The sequence below is a fragment of the Lepisma saccharinum genome, chromosome 22 (genome assembly GCF_977018435.1).
Source record: "Lepisma saccharinum chromosome 22, izLepSacc3.1, whole genome shotgun sequence".
NCBI classification, from domain to species: Eukaryota; Metazoa; Arthropoda; class Insecta; order Zygentoma; family Lepismatidae; genus Lepisma; species Lepisma saccharinum.
In genome coordinates, this window is record NC_139250.1 from 55,300,847 (window position 1) to 55,315,672 (window position 14,826).

Consider the following 14,826-nt stretch of genomic DNA (forward strand, 5'->3'; position numbering starts at 1 on the left):
GTCTCCTTTCTCGTTCGTCACCACCAACTCTATGTCGTCTATGCGGTTGCGACATACTGGAAAATAGATCGGCGAAGAGGGTGTGTAGATGATCGGTTCCATGAACTCGGAACTTGTTTTGAACGTGGCTATAATTCCCGTCTGCTTGTGACTTCCTAACAATCCGTCCGAAGATCTCGTGATCATGCCTTCCGCCACGTTACAGTGTATGTTCAGAGTCTCTATGGCCAATAATTTAGGAATGTTGGTTGCCACGTGCTTGATGCCAGCTTCGAGTTTTGGGTGGTTGTTCTCGAAACCTAAAAGTTCTCCCATGGTGCCCAGGTCCACGGTCTCCGTCGCGGATAAGATTTCCACTCTGTGCGTGACCGAATTTTGAGAAAGGTATGTGCCTTTGGGTAATTGAGCTTGCAAAGTGGAAAGATTGTATTGGCCTGGCGTGACGACGATGTGTTCGCTTCCGACGCTAATTTTGTTGTTGTGCTGCGTAACATTAGGTATGAGGTACATGCTGTAGAATGCACGCAGAGCCACGGATTTAGGATAGACGATGTCGTCGTGCAGCGTGAGTTTCAAGATTGAAGATTCGCTCGTGAGATGGAACACGCCCATCCTAGTGATGCTGTTTGAGGTTCCACAATGCTTTCTGGAAATCCTCGATCGTAGGGTTATTTATTTTAGAGAGAAACGCGAGCACGGAGAGGCAGAGATGACCGCAGTTCACGTCTCCGAAATTTTGAATGCGTTCGTCGTTGTAGTATATAGAGGTTTTGCTCGTTTTCAGATCATGAATTAAATTTGTAGGTGGAACACCTCCGAAAGAATCGAAAACGAATGATTTATCACCATCATTTTTGTGGTAACATATCCAATGCGTGCCTTAATTTTCTTGACCGTCCAAGTTGAATACTCCGCATTCTCTTCTTTTGACGCTTGAAGGTAACGAGTCGGACATGAAAACTCCTCTGAAGTGTTTGATTTGTAACGGTTCGATCAGAGATTCAATGTCTCGGTTGGTGAGTGCTGCTGTTTCTTTTTTTAAATTTTCTCATCATGCCCTTTCCTTTTTTCTTCTCCATGGCCAGGTTGTGACGTTTCTGTTCTTCCAACTCGGCCTTGTTCTTCTTCGAGTCGATGACGGTTTTCGCGATGGCGGCACTTCCGCCGGCTAAACTTCCAACGGCCCCCAATGCTGCCAGGATGGCCGGGATGCTGAATATGAAACCTCCGATCTTTTGCTGTTTCCGCGAACGCTGCAATCTTTTCAATTGAGGTGTGCTGAGCAGCAATTTCTTTCCGTGTCCTTCCGACAAGCAAGAACGTTTCTTCTCACGTTGTTTCTTGGTGAGTAACCCATCGAGGGCACCTAGATTTTTTAGATTCGAATATGGTATCTGGTATATGACACCCTTGGGCTTCATGTTGATGCTCTATGTGTTATTTTTTCACGGTATGTTATTTATATATAAATGTTCTGAGATTTTTTCTTGTGTAGTTTTTTTTACGGTATGTTATTTATATACCCCACCCCAATTTTTGTTTCGTGTTCATGGCGATGGTGGTACCCATTGCGGCGACCCGTTCACCCAGCGATGCGTCTCTGCTCACGAACCTTTCGAAAGCTGCGTGCTCTAACTTTCTGTCTGCTTCGTGACGTGCATCCAGATCCGTCTGCGTGGTGTTGTAGGCGATGTCGTGATCTTTGCATGCCGCGTCCAACGGATTCACACCCTTGTCTCCTCTCTCCAATCTTTTCTCGAGTTTGGTACCCGGTCCGCAGTACTGGTAGCCAGGTAAATGCATCTCGAAAAGTAACTTGTTGATGATGTCGTTCACGAGTCCTTTTCCTTCGGCCACGTTCCAGAATCTCGGAGGCAGCGTGTTGATGATTTTGATCAGGTAACCTATGCCCTTGTCGTCGTTCACGATGAAGTTGGAAAGTTTCGTGCTGATCATGTCCACGATGCCAACCTTCTCGTTGTAGAAATTACGGTTGCCTGCATTCTCTTCGCCGGCTATCACTAACAATCGGTCCACGAGCTTCCTAACGTCGTCCACCCAAACGAATTCTTTGGGTAACGTGTTGTAGCGTTTGACGCCGCTGCCTGTTTTGACCTGGTTCCAAATCGGTTTGATGAGATTCCTGTACTTCTCGCCGCTGCTCGATTTCACCCTATTCTGCGAGGCGTCGTTGTTCTGGTACAAGGCATCCGTCATGATGAGAATTTCCTTGTAACTCTGGTAATCTTCGTCGGTGTAATCTTTCGGCTGCTTTTTGGCGACGAGTTCCCACAGTCCCACCGTACCCGGATACCTGGTCCAACTATCCTTGTCGCCTAAATTGACTTTAATGTCGTTGCCTTCGAAGGTCACCTTCGATTTCCCAATCTTCCACACCACACCACCGCCTTCGTTGGTTTCCATGCTAGGATACAATCCGAAAACTTCATCCTTGTCGAATTTCCCCGTACTCAGGTAGTCTCGTGCCAAAGGTCCCAACTCGATTTTATCCGAAGACGACGTGCTACCAATGGCTCGACGTCGTGCCGGTGCATCCTTCAGTTCGAACGGCGTCGAAGGAATGCTCGAAATGGGCGTGGGTACGGCGTAACTTTTAGCTGCGAGCGGTACGAGTTCGTTGATCAAATTTTTATTTTGTTCCGTGACACTTTTAATTTCTTTACCTAGACCGCTGATGGCATCGATCACAGGTTGATCCTGACGTTTCTTCTCTTCGTAGAATCCGCGATTCTCGGATTTCCAACCTTTGAAGCGTTTCGCGAGGTAATCGCGAAGCTTGAGATTTTCGTCTTCGATTTTTCGTTTCGTCATGACGTTATTTATACACGTCGTTTCTCACAACGTTGCAACGTTTAGAAAGTCGTTGATTTTGTTTCTGTATTTTCCGTCGTTGGGTTTCCTCGTCATGTCGATCGTAGCGAATTCGAAATCGTCACTGTTCCAGCAAGAAGAGCAGCCTTCCGAAAATTGATTGTAGTTCATGTCTCCGCCTACGTAGTCATCGTACGCATGCTTGAGGTTGGTGTGATCTTGACGAAACAAACATATGAAATTAGCGTTGTCGCGTAGTAACTGTTTTGGAATTTTGGAAAACGTTTGAGCTAGGTAAAAGCAATCCATTTCTTTGTGACGACCTTGCGTGAAAAAGTTGCGAATTTCATTTTTATTTTCCAGGATGGCGTCGTCGAACACGACGACTGAATTTTCACGACAATCGTCGAGTGGTTTTATTTCCGAGGCGAACGTTGCAATGTCCAGACCATCGTACAGTTTCATCAGTTGCTGGTATTTGGATTGCTCCAAACTTTTCGAGAACACGTACAGGTGCCTGTTCTTCCAATCTAACCAATTCGGTGCGAGGAGAAAATTGTCCACGAGCAGTGTCGTTTTCCCACACCCCGAAGGACCTACGATCAGACAGCGGATGCTGTCGGGAAGCAACTCACCGTTCTTTTTTTTTTTCTCGTTTGACTTTCCGGATCCGGTAGACGCTTCACCACGTTCCACGTACTCACATGATCACTTCGTTCGCGTCGATCCAACTTTTTTCCAGAAGTCCCAGCCATTTGACAAACAGTTTGTCACCTTTCCTATGCAATACTTTCTCGATGAGGTACGTGTCGGGGTGTTTCGTTTTAGAGAGTTCCTCTTCGTAAAATCTTCCTTTCAAAATCTCGCCGCTACTATCTTTTATTATATACGTGTGTCGGTTTCCGGGTAGAACTCGAACCACCGTAAAAAGTTCCGTGCTCCAATTTTTTGTGAATCCCTTCTCGAAGGTGCGTTTGAATTTGCTGATCCTCACCTGGTCTCCAATTTTGTATTTAGCTTTTTTTGTCGTGGGTGTGTACTTTGGACAGTAAACGGTAGAAATTAAACGCTGCTCGTCAGATTTCGTAACGTCAACTGGCTTCATGCCTATCGTTCTGTGTACCGTATCATTATAGGTGTCGACGAGTTCCGGCAGGATGTCGACCCATTTGTAATTTCCCCGAAGCGTGAATCGTTTCCACATGTGTGTTTTCAAGGTTCGATTAAATCTTTCCACGATGCTGGCTTTGATGTGACTGAAGGTCGAATAATGTTGAATCTTGTGTTTTTGAATAAACTTTTGGAATACGGCGTTGTAAAATTCTTTACCGTTGTCCGTTTGCAGAAACCGTGGTTGTCTGTTGCCGCTTTCGCGAAAAATTGTCTTGAATGCTTCCGTGACGCACGTTCCCGTTTTCGCCTTCAAAGGTAGAGCCCATGCGAATTTCGAAAACGTGTCTATGACGGTGAGAAGGTACTTGTTGCCCTTGTTCAATTTATGTACGTTTTTCAAATTGCCACTGCTCATCTCCACGAGGTCACTTTGCCAGAGGTCGTCGATGCCCTTGGTTACCACAGCCAAACGTTCGTAGTTACGGCGTGCAGGTTTATGCAATTCTTCGACGATGGCTTGCCTAGACATTTTTTTAGAGATTACGTTTCAAGAGAAGCACAAGCGTGATGGGATTCAAAGAGGGTGGCACCAAGCTCGTGTTTTGAATGATCAGCTTATCGCCGGCACTCACGTCGAAAACGGTAAGATCTTCGTCTTCGTGTATTTCATATATGTTGCGCGTTTCGTTCCAACGTGCCAGAGGAATGTTTCCTGCTTTCTGGACACCACGATTCGATATCAAAGTCATGGTGGGAACGCTAGCTTTTCTGCCGTGAGACCAGTACGAAAATTCGTTTATCTGAATCGTGCCATCGAGGAGAAACTTGTAGTACGGATGATAAGGATGCAACATGTACAGTTTGTTACCTTCGACGAACGTGGAGATTCTCTGTTGATTGTGTACGCTGTTGATTTCGATGGCTTGCAGAGAATGCAGTTTAGCGAATTTAGTGTCGACGCCGAGCAGATTACTGTGAACGTGTCCGAGTTTATTTTCGATGGGCAGCAAATGCTCGACTATGTTATCCGTTACGGCAGACAACGACGGTTTGATTTTCACTTCCACGTTCAACTGCTTGTAGTTTTCGTTGAGTTCTTGTAACTTGGCACCGAAAGAAGCCAGCGTCGATTCCTGCGTGGATTCCAGCACTCCGACTTGATCTCTGATGTTGACGACGATGTTCTGAAGGTTCTCGACTTGATTCAATTTCGAGCTCTTCTCGGTAAGATCGTTCACGATGCTTCGCATCTCTGTAAACTGCGTGTGAAGGTCGGCGACGCTCTGCGAAGTGGGCAGCGTCGACACCAGCGAACTAATTTCGTCTCGAATCTGTTCCACGTTCGCCGTTTCCGTTTCTAGTCGTTTCAGCATTCGAGATATGTTTCTTTTCAAAGCGTGCAATTCTTTGGAGGTGGGGAGATTGGCCACCCTACTCTCGAGATCGCTCAATGAACTTTTGATGTCGTTCGAATCGGATAGTGCCGTCACCGCCGTTTTCAATTTTTCCAAATCTTCGCTCGAAGGTACGCTCGTCCGTAACGATTCCAAGTCACCCTGTATGTTGTCGAGTACGTGATGAAAATGAGCGAGATTCGTTTCGACGTTCAAATTTTCTAAATACTCGATCTTCTGCTGAACCGTGCTTAACGTGTCTTGAATGCTCGTCAACGCTCTTGCTTCAGCGTGAATATTTTTAATTTCTTCGTTGATCAATTCCAAGGACGCCTGAAGCGTAGCGATGGTGGTTTGAATGTGTTCGAAATCTCGATACGCCTCCAATTGAATTTTTATGTTCGCGACGCTTTTACCGATGACCTGCAGTTCGTCCGACGATGGTAGGTTCGTCATTGTATCTTCCAAAGTCTGCAACTTGGATTTAATTTCTTCCAACGTGCTGGTGAATTCTTCTTTTAATTTGGAAACGACGACATGTAAGCGTTCTGCATCTATATCGTTCACGACGGTTTGAAGTTCAGAGAAATTATTTTCTATTGCGGAAGTTCGTTCTTCGATTTCGAGTTTCAATTTTTCCAAATCTTCATTTTTCGATTGAAATTGCTGTAATTTGGCCAAATCATTTTGAAGCGAATCCACGCTCAACTGTATATTTTGAACGTTGTCGTAAGAAGGTACGTCGACATAATTTTTTATCAGCGTCTTCAGTTCGGAATCGATTTTCAGAATGGGGTCGAGACATTGCGTTTGGAGCGTAGCGATTTCCGACTCTAAACTTTTGTTTAAGGTCTCCTGGAAAGCAATCAAATCGGTCCTCAACTTCTTAACTCGAATGTCCAACATGAGAATCTCTTCTGCGTGGTCTACACGCTTGGTGTTGCCGAAAATGTCGTTAGGCATTTTTGGTTAACGGTTATTTATAATAGGATAGACGATTCGTAATTCTACGAAGAGAGGAATGAGTTTGTCGTAATCTCCGAGGAGTTCCATGTAAAGGTAATCTCCTGCAGAAACATCGTACGTAATGTTAGAAAGCATTTTGTCGTGCTTGATTCGAAAAATGTTCTTGCCGGTAGATATTTTGATTTCGCCTACGTTCTCCGGATTCACGGTGATCCGAAATTTCCCGTCGATCGGAATTTCGTAGAAATGTAAATTGTTGTTGAAGACGTAAAACATCTTGCCCACGTCCTCATCCAATTTCGTCCAAATGCTGTTGAGGTGAATGATCAACAGACCGTTGAGTTTAGGTAACACGGAAGGTAAGACTTCATGATCTGGTATGGTTTCCATAATGATCTGTTTTTTGAAACCGAACAAATTCATAGGCATGCTGGTTATTTAAGAATACGGTCAAAGTTTTTTTTGTAATGACAGTCAAAGTGTTTTTTTTGTTTTGTTTTGTTTTTATGAATCTTCTGTTGAAGATGGACATATGTTGCAGGTTTTGCTTTCTGCTAAGCGATAGTGCCCCCACGGCAATGTGTGAATACCACACTCGACGACGCACCTCTTATCGTCATCAGGATCCAGCGCAATTTTTCTAACTTTGTTTGTGGTGATGATATGGTCGACGCTCTGGATGCGCTGTTCTGCTCTTAGAACCAACGACCTGGTCTTGAGGCAATCGACAAAGTCCTCGAATGTGAGATGCTCCCGAACCACCTGTCTGCCGACACCCTTGGCCTTCTTGGTAACGCTGCCCTCGGTTTGATGGCATAGGCCTTGGCGCGAAGACCTGCAAACTCGAGAATTACATCACCGTCCTTCTCGTCTTTGAGTTTGCCAGGCACCTTCTTGTTGCGGGCCAGGATACCGTACTTGTTTTGCTGGGCATAGCCCGAGGTGTCGAAAAGGTTAACCAAAGATGGAACTGTGGCTATATCCCCGTACGCGTCGTCCGTGCGAACGTGGTACACCAAGCTGTCCGTGTCCGTGTAGAGTAGGCTAATATTATCGTTATAGTGCTGGCGTAGTTTCCCATAATATATTTGAAACATGTGCAGCTTGCTCAGGTCTAATACTGAGGCGCCAACATAAATTGGCTTGTTGAGCATCACCTCGCTCTTCCTCATATGCACCAGAGCAAGCTGTTCGTTATAAATGGTCCTCGATTTGAATAACGGGTTTGCTACGATCCTGCGACATTGTGCTTTGTTTGATATTAGCCTCACATCTACACGATTCCGTACATTCTCCATGGTTTTCCCGAACACCGCATTGTTCATAAGCTTGAAGAAATCCTTATCAAGCTCGGACGTGGCTGCGGTGCGGTGTTTGGTGTTGACTTCAATATATGGACGCAGCCACGGAGAATGCTCGAACTTGAGGATGCGGTGAACTGCGTGGACCGCGACCCCTCGCTGCATCAACCACCGGAGATTCTGGTAGTGCAGGACGTAATTCTTCTTGGGCTCGAAATCCATGACGAGCTTCTTCTGGTTGGAATCGGGTGGACACTTAAACTCGGGTGCAGGGGGAAGATCGCTGAACAAATCCTGCAGCTTCTCGGAGAATTGCAGATCAACCTCGGCGAAGAACCCATGTTCTGAATCGTCGAAGCTTTCGATGTCGAAGTTGGAGGGGTCAGCCCACTCGAAGTCTCTAAAAGGGAGTGGCTGCATCATGGAGTGTCCGTAGAGGTTATTGACGTCCGTGTACATGATGTAGCTGGACGTTTGTGAGGGGTCGTAGCCGGTGGCCATGTGGTGATTGTTGGCGCGCGAGTGTCGCTGCGACACCTGGACCATTCCACCCCGCACGGCACGTTCCACAAACAGCACCATGTCCACGTCCGAAAGAAGCTCCAGCTCGATCTTCGTCACCAGAAACATGGCTGATCACGCCAGTCCGGGGAGACTATAGAAGTAGGCGGGGTCCAGCTGGTAGATCTTCATTGCGGTCGCACGGAACGTCTGGAACACGTCGGCAAGGAGCGTCACATCAAGTCTGAGGTAGGCGTCGTGGTAGTCCCCGAGAGTTCGACAGCCCAGCTCGCGCCACATGGACTGGGCATGGTGATATTCTTCGTCGGTGATGTTCGAGCCGCGTAGCTGACTGTAGAACTTCGCCTGGGGAGGTAGCGACGTCTCTGCGAACTTGGAAGGGTCTGTGATGTATTCGTAGGGATAGACCCCCTTACGCTTGAAGAGGCCGGCGTCCAAGTTCGGAAAGTTTCCGGAGGTAATGAGCATTTGCTCGTCGCTAAGCTTCCCTGCGAGAGCATCGAGGCTGGCCGGGAGGAACCTCAGGGAGTCGAGGAAGCGAAGCTCGACGGTAGAGTGTGATCCTGGGATTCGCACCCACTTGCTCAAGCTAATGTAACGCTCCTCGTTCTGCGCCAGGACGTTGATTCGCATGTCGTCGTACCCAAAGTGAGGCACCCGATGGTGGAAGTCGTATCCCGAGCCATTGTGAAAAAACACAGGGATAAATCGCGGGTCCCGGGCCATGAGGTTGCATCCGTTGCACCAAGGACCAACGTACCTACCGTTAAAGTGATCGTGGTGTTGGACTTTACGGTTGTTGGTGCTAAACTCACAGGTGCACACAGGACAGGTAGTAGCTTCCTCGTGCTTGATTTTGTCGTCAGAAGACAGCGATTCCATAGGCTTGGGTTCCAACAGTACCTTCCCTATCTCAATGGCCTCGACAACCATCCTCTCGAAGAAGTGTTTGGCTGCGTCGGGACCACGGTACACATAGGGCTCGGGGGCGATGTGCCGGTCACGTCGGACCACAACGTATGCGAAACTGGATGCCTCGTGGAGTTGGTAAGGGGTGGTGGAGGAAACTTCGGGATCGGGATCGCAAGTGGACAGGGGTTTGAGGAAGGCCTCGAAATCCGCGATGATGATAGCGGGATGCTCCACCATGGCACCGTGCATGCGGAAACGCTCCACGACGCCAGATTCGGGTAAGACTGCCACCCCAGGCTCGTTGGCATTGCAATAAAGTTTGTGGCGAGCGAGCTTCTCTGCAGCGATGTTGGGACCTTTGATGCGCTGATAATCCTGCTGTTCTCGATTATCAAAAGTTGACAAGCACCTGCAACAAACTTCTATGCTACCATGATGCTTGCTTTTTTGGGTCGAAACAAGCCGAGAGAGGGAACGGATGAGGGTGTAATGGTGATGGGTCTCATCCTTGATGAGCAGAAGGTGAATTTCCTGCGCACCATCGTCGTCTACGTCGCTCACCCGGATGGGGTACACCACATTTTTGTCGGTGAGGCCGTAAACGTTGATGGCCAACCGAGGGTTGTGTGTACGGGCCTCAAACTTTCGAATATCCGGGACCTCCACCGGGTAGTCGATCCCAGCCATGGCATCTTCCAGTTCTGGCTCGTAGGGTAGGTAGTGGTTAACCCGGCGTGGTTGGTTTTTCCGGTCGGCAGGGTGCAAAGCTGCAAGCACCGACCAGAGAAAGCACTTGGCGTCACTGTTCTGAATGTTCAGGACAGCCTTCTTTGCCGCAATGGTAGGTGGTAAGAGGACGTAGCTGGAGGCGGAGAGAGGCACGAACTTGCAAAGTTTGACGCACAGTTCGTGAGGCTCGCCACACGGCGAACCCCCCGAGCCTTTAGCTTGATGTTCTTCTTGTTTTGCCACCAGCTCCTCGGCAAACTGGTTGTAGATGACCTCGAGGTTGTCGACATCCGCCAGATGCAGCGTCTTCGCCTTGGTGTTGTGGCAGAAGCTGTAAATTTCATCAGACGGCTTCTTGTACTGGCAACGTAGCGATGCGTAGAATTTGGTGGAGTGCGTTGCAAGCGCATCACCGAGGATGGAAATAATTTTGGCTTGCATGTTCTCCAAAAAGCTACGCACGTCGCATGAGCCCTCCGAAGTGAGGACAAAGTCCTCTAACAAACGCTTGAAAGCAGACCGGTCTGTTTTTATCGCAGGCTTGACGCGTTTCGTGGGTGGTGCATTGATGGAGGCTGCTTCTGCCTTCCTCTTGGTGGAGGTCGAAGGCTGGGCCCCAGATGTATTTTTGCTTAGACAATTAAGCTTATGCTTCTTGGCATACGCAATTGTGATCTGTTTATTGCATCCGGAACATAGTTCAGTGGCAGCCAAATGCTTGCCTGGCACGCAGGTATGACAATGTCTTGCAAAATGTTTGCTTGATATGGTTCTCTTGCACACAGGACAACTTTTCATGGAGCGCATTTTTTTTGGGGGGGTATGTTTATTTATATGTGATCTGTTGGTGGTAGAGTGTTTACAAAAAAATGCCTTACGAGAAAAAAATTTGTAGGCTAATTCTAATTAGTGTTAGTTTGAGGGGTTTATTTATATATGGGTGGCGTTGTTTTCCTCAAATATGTGCCTTAATAAACCCTGTAAAAAATATATAAGAAAAATATGATTGTAGATACAAAAAGCACAATAAATATTGTATGCATGTGTAATTCTATTTAGCTTATTTTTGCTAGACACGAATCTTCTTCAGATTTTATTGCCCATTAGTATATTTTTCTACCAATCTAGTAGAGGTGTGAAACTATGAAAATGTTTTTGTTTAAGCACTAATCATTATGTTTCCAATAGGACTCCTATGGGACGTAAAACTTTGTAACTTTGCTCTATGTATATACTAGTGCTTTTCCAACCTATTCATAAAACCTTAGAACCTTCACAGGCAAAAAAATAAAGTTTCCCCTGTACACTTGTATAATTTTAATCTCCAAGTTCGATACCCGGCGGATCCCACTGTAGGTCCAGTTTCGGTTAGCCTTACTGTGTATAAAAATAACAAATCCAACTTAGAGTATCAACACATTCAAAAAAATAAAGTTTCCCCTGTACACTTGTATAATTTTAATCTCCAAGTTCGACACCCGGCGGATCCCACTGTAGGTCCAGTTTCGATTAGCCTTACTGTGCATAAAATAGACTTAAAACAACAAATCTAACCCAGAGTACACGCGTCAATACCATCCACCATGAGTAAACTAACATGATCATAATCATCGTCCATCCCCTCCCTCCGATTATTACCTCGCTTTTATGTTATTCACGATGAAGAATAGTTTTTTTCAAGCGCACGTTATGTATACTCATATTTTTTTGTTTATCGTAAATTTCGATGTTTAATCAAAACAACACTTTCTGTTCACTAACGCCACTCGTAATTATTATTATTAACACACACACACATGCAAAAAAAATAACAAGAAACAAAACTTACCTACAAAAGGCTGCTAGCAATTTAACACTCACAAATGGTAGTATAATCGCGCACAGTCGCAAAAACTTCACTGTTCTGTCCAGAAGTTTCCACAGAAACGAAAGTCATCTCCCCCCCTCTCTCTTCTCTCCACCCGTCGTCGCATCCGGTTGCGGTGACAATATAAGCAAAAACTAGGTCGTGTCAGTATTGCCAACTCACTAGGCCTCTGAGTTTAGGGCGACCCGAATTGTGCTGCCAGAGCGTGTTGCGCGCGGACCAGGTTCGAGGGCACAAACTCAACTGGCATCTCTCGTTTACTATTTCAGCGAAGCGTTGCAGAACAAGCAATGTTTGTGTTTCCCACGGCAGCATCTCGAGTATCATCACAAGCTGGTCGGGGGTTACGTACACCGTAACCCTCACATGAACGTGGCACTCAAAAACAGAACGGAGGATGAGATTATTTTGACATTGGACTTTACGTCACTCTACCCGAGCATCATGGTGGCAGCTGGCCTCTCCCCTTTCAACGTAAACTTGGGAGAGGCGCGAATTCCACGCCGCCGGAACGGGCGTTCTGCCCGGTACGGAAGTTGTTGTTTATCGCGGCGTCACGAATCCCACACCGGCTGCACAGAAGCTGATCTTCACGTGTATTTCTCACAGGACACGCTAAACGCCACGTGCATCCGTAAGATCATAGCCTTGTTTAAAAAATCAAAAAAATTAAAAAACGATAAAATTTTACCACCGGGCAAACTGCTCGAAATAGACGCCAAACAGAACACGGCTAAATTAATAATAAATAGTATGCACGGGTAAATATACAAATTGAAAAACATCCCCGAAGAGATTCGCCCCCACGTCAATCAATTTTACGTTCGAAGGCCGTACGGGAAAACCTTTACTTTTTTGGTTGGGCACCACGCACTCCTGGCGGGGTTATGGGGGCCAGGAATCCTAAAAAACAACAATTATTATTATTTTGTCTGTTTGCTTGCGTCACAATACACGCGCACGCGTGTGTGTGTGTGTGTGTGGCACATCGTTCCCCGAGAGAGGTTTACAAAATTCACGATATACAAACATTGCCGGAGTTGGAAAATTACGATATGGCGCATTCGCTCACCACTGTTGCCAGCCATAAATCTCTCTCTCTCTCTTCATCTTACAGCAAAGTTGGCATCTCTATTTTTTTTTAGTTGTAAGTGGGTTGCCAACACACTCTAGTTAATAATGCTACATATTATACGCACACACGCACACACATACTATATTACCATCCACCCATCTCTCTCTCTTTTACGGCAGTGCGTGTTTGTGGCCGGCTCTCCTTGTTTAGTGTGTGTAGGTTGGCAAAAAATGCTTTATGCACTGTAAGGCAAGCCTCAAGCAAAGTTGCCAGCTCCTTGCTTTAGGTTAGGTTAGACCAAGAAAAAAAAGCTGTAGGTGGGTGTTGGCAGCTGTCGGTTGTTTAACTCTTCCCTCTCTCTCTCTCCTCCTCTCTCTCTCTCCTCCTCTCTCTTTTTTGTAAAAGGCTATGGCAAAAGTACCAGTAGGTTGGTAACCTTGCTTTATGTACTGTAAGGCAAGCCTCAAGCAAAGTTGCCAGCTCCTTGCTTTAGGTTAGGTTAGACCAAGAAAAAAAAGCTGTAGGTGGGTGTTGGCAGCTGTCGGTTGTTTAACTCTTCCCTCTCTCTCTCCTCTTTCTTTTTTTTTGTAAAAAGCCATGGCAAAAGTACCAGTAGGTTGGCAACCTTGCTTTATGCACTGTAAGGCAAGCCTCAAGCAAGGTTACCAGCTCCTTGCTTTAGGTTAGGTTAGACCAAGAAAAAAAAGCTGTAGGTGGGTGTTGGCAGCTGTCGGTTGTTTAACTCTTCCCTCTCTCTCTCCTCTCTCTTTTTTGTAAAAGGCTATGGCAAAAGTACCAGTAGGTTGGCAACCTTGCTTTATGCACTGTAAGGCAAGCCTCAAGCAAGGTTGCCAGCTCCTTGCTTTATGCACTGTAAGGCAAGCCTCAAGCAAGGTTGCCAGCTCCTTGCTTTAGGCTAGGTTAGACCCAAAAAAAACCTTGGTGATTTTTTCGAGTAAAATATTGGCAACACTGCGAGAAAATAGGGCTTATGCCTTACAAGAGCAAACCATTAAGGCGAGCCTCAAGCAAGGTTGCCAGCTCCTTGCTTTAGGCTAGGTTAGACCCAAAAAAAACCTTGGTGATTTTTTCGAGTAAGGAGCTGGCAACACTGCCAGAAAATGGGGCTCATGCCTTACGACAGAAATCCATTAAGGCGAGCCCCACCGAGCCCCATTTTCGGTTCCAGAACTCCCCCACCTGCACTACTAGCGTGGACATGTACTACACGCCCAGCGAATTCAAAACCCACAGGCCGATGTTCGTCGTCAATACCACGAAGAGGAAGCAGGTCGTGGTCAACGATCGAACCAACATCAAGGTCGTTTGCGAGTTTGCCCGAGGACACCGTGTGCAGCGTCATCGTGGTCGCCGAGAAGTCCTTCATCCATGACGTGAAGAACGAGAGGGTGACGGAAGAGTTTCAAAAAATTCGTAAGAAAAATAAAGGATAGGTTAAGTTATATCACGTAAGATCGTGGCATTCGTACCAAGTATGAGTGGAAAAGAAATTAGATGCTGTGAAAATTGCATCGTCAAACGCTATAAAATCAACAAAAAAAATCGTCAAAATATGCTACCACTGAGGTTAAATCCATAAAGAAAAGCTCGCCAGCTCCTTGCTTTAGGTTAAGTTAGACCAAGGAAAAAACCTTGGTGATTTTATTTCGAGTAAGGTGTTGGCAACACTGCGAGAAAATGAGGCTCATGCCTTACAAGAGAAAACCATTAAGTCGAGCCCCACCGGGCCCCACTTTCGGTTGGTGAACCGGTCCATTACCACTACTCTCTAAAGTAGGTCAAAGCACGTAGAGGCTCTCGTGTAGTTTAGCACGAAAAAAATGAATAGGTTAAGTTATATCACGTAAGATCGTGATATACCTACAAGTACGAGGTGGGAAAAAAAGAGGAAAATTGAAAATTTTACTAAAACATCGCTAAACGCTAAAACATCGACAAAAAATTGTCAAAATATGTCAAAAACTGATATTCAATTGATAAAAAAGAGGCTAAAAGACGATACCTACTAAGTACTACTTAGAAACAACTAATTTCCACTACTAATGGCTCCATATTCCCTTATACATTGTGCATGACCTTTATGCGTCTTGTACG